A 2,967-nucleotide genomic window follows, 5' to 3' on the forward strand; every position below is an offset into this window, starting at 1 on the left:
GGGAACACTGCAGTTAACTCACCTCATCTGCTTGGGTACATGATGGTAAGGAACACCTGTGTGTGTGTGTGTGTGTGTGTGTGTGTGTGTGCGTGCGCGCATATATATATATATATATGTAACTTTTTTTTTTTTTTTTTTGAGGGGGCTGTGGATCTTGTCTTGTGAGCCTCCCTTTCCTTTCTCGTTTTACGAGAATTATAGCGTTTTGAAAAGTAGCCATGACATAGCCTAAGCACTACAGATTGGTTAATTAGTAATTATGTATATTGGTACTACACAAATAATTTTAGAATAGTTACCCCTTCACCTTGTTTATTTGTTTTATTGTTGTTTTTCTGTTTTCCAAGCCAGTGGTATTATCTTGTTTCTTCTTAATATTTTTAAAATTATTATTAAACATTAATAATACTATAGAAAAATACTATAGAAACGAATAAGTAAACGCGTTCTGATTTTTTTTTTTTTTTTTTTCTATGTCCTCAACATGAAATTCCGTCGGCGCCTTTTTTCTAACACACATAAAAAACTTTTTTGCCGACCCTCTTTAGGTACAAAATGGATTAAGTGTCTAAGAACATTCCGATGGGAATTGATCAAAGTCTTCTTCATTATGTTCGTCTCTCTCTCTCTCTCTCTCTCTCTCTCTCTCTCTCTCTCTTCTCTTTCTCTTTCTCTTTCTCTCTCTCTCTCTCTCTCTCTCTCTCTCTCTCTCTCTCTCTCTCTCTCTCTCCCTCTCCCTCTCCCTCTCCCTCTCCCTCTCCCTCTCCTTCTCCCTCTCCCTCTCCTTCTCCCTCTCCCTCTCCCTCTCAACAAACATCACACAAACGAGTATTTAATGTCAATATTTGCTACACAAACCTCTGGCCAGTTCTGGTTACTTCTACGTTGTTCCACTTGTTCCGCTGTCCAGGGTAGATTCTTCGACTTGTCCCCCTCTTCCCTACTCTTCCACTATTCCTGGGATGGCTAAATTTACTACCATGAAGAAGAAGATGAAGATGAAGAAGATGAAGAAGAAGAAGAAGAAGATGATGAAGATGAAGAAGAGAAGAAGAAGAAGAAGATGAAGAAGAAGAAGAAGAAGAAGATGATGATGATGAAGAAGAAGAAGAAGAAGAAGAAGAAGAAGAAGAAGAAGAAGAAGAAGAAGAAGAAGAAGAAGAAGAAGAAGACGAAGAAGATGAAGAAGAAGAAGATGATGAAGATGAAGATGAAGAAGAGAATAAAAAGAAGAAGAAGAAGATGAAGATGAAGATGAAGAAGAGAAGAAGAAGATGAAGAAGAAGAAGAAGAAGAAGAAGAAGAAGAAGAAGAAGAAGATGAAGAAGAAGAAGAAGAAGAAGAAGAAGAAGAAGATGATGAAGAAGAAGAAGATGAAGAAGAAGAAGAAGAAGAAGATGATGAAGAAGAAGAAGATGAAGAAGAAGAAGAAGAAGAAGAATATGAAGAAGAAGATAAAGAAGAAGAAGAAGAAGATGAAGAAGAAGTAGAAGAAGAAGAAAAAGAAGATGAAGATGAACAAGAACAAGAACAAGAACAAGAAGAACAAGAGCAAGAACAAGAAGGAGAAGAAGCAGAAGAACAAGAACAAAGGAAAAGGACGCAGAAGAAGATGAAGAAGAAGAAGAAGAAGAAGAAGAAGAAGAAGAAGAAGAAGAAGAAGAAGAAAAAGAAAAAGAAGATGAAGAAGAAGAAGAAGAAGGAGGAGGAGAAGCAGAAGAAAAAGAAAAAGAAGATAAAGAAGAAGAAGAAGAAGGAGGAGGAGGAGAAGCAGAAGAACAAGAACAAAGGAAAAGGACGCAGAAAAAGAAAAAGAAGTGGAGGGGAGAAAACTGAAATTAAAATTGAAACAGTTTATTTAGTCTCCATAGGTTACAAGTGTCGTTACATTATGTTTAAATTCCGATCGAGTAAAATGGTAGCAAAACATAATATTATGTGACACTAAATATAGAACAAAGCTACGTACAATTACTGAAGACAGCGAGAAAAAAACACCTAATATAAACTGAATTTATCTTTACATGAAAGATAAATACGTAATCTATATTGGAAAATACATAATGATTAATATTATTACTGACTGTCGCAAAATGGTTATTGGTTAGAAGAAATAAATGTGTTGGGGCGAAAAGGGTGGTAATCGAAAAGCAAGGATAATAATACAAACATTTGTGGGCACAACACAAGTGTTTCAAGCGCCAGCAAACAGAGGTACTGTACACGTGTGCCCGTATCAGAAAATAATATGTACACCACGTTATTCTGTTCGAACACATGCGCGGCGATGCAAAAAGTTGCCATGAGTGAAATACCTGTTTTAGCTACACAGCCACTCTTAGAATTTTTTTTTTTTTTTTTTTTTATGTGGACAAGCAACCCATAAACAAACAAACAAAAAATAATAATAATAAAACACCTATGCATTCACATTAGCTATTCTAAACATTTTGGAAGCTTTGACATTTCTTATATGTAAAGATTTTCATTATGCGTATCGTAACTTCTGACTAGAAAATAAGGAACCTCATTACCTCACCAGTCTTGCTCTGAATAAGTGTCGGCCTACTGTGTACCTTCTCGAAACGTTGAGGGCGAACGTTCTTACCACAGGCACCTCTCAGGTGACTATTGTAAACAAATTGTCTTTGCATGGTGGGCACTATTGTCAGTTCACTTGACTAACAGCTGAAGTGTTTTGTATCAAGGCTGCTCATTGGTTGATGTAAAAACAATGTGCAGTTCTTTTGCTAAATACAATTATGTTACTGTACGAGAGAAGTGGTAAGATTGACAAGTAAAATATCTGTATGTTACAAGGATGATGTATCATATATGATACTCGCCTAAATAAAATCCCAGATTAAGGTTACTATAATTTAAGCAGGAGAGTTTCAATTTACATTCACTTTCAGCAAAATACAGTTATGTTATTGGTGTGAAATTCCTGTATTTCATCAAATG

The sequence above is a fragment of the Penaeus chinensis genome, chromosome 26 (assembly GCF_019202785.1).
Source record: "Penaeus chinensis breed Huanghai No. 1 chromosome 26, ASM1920278v2, whole genome shotgun sequence".
Classification (NCBI taxonomy): Eukaryota; Metazoa; Arthropoda; class Malacostraca; order Decapoda; family Penaeidae; genus Penaeus; species Penaeus chinensis.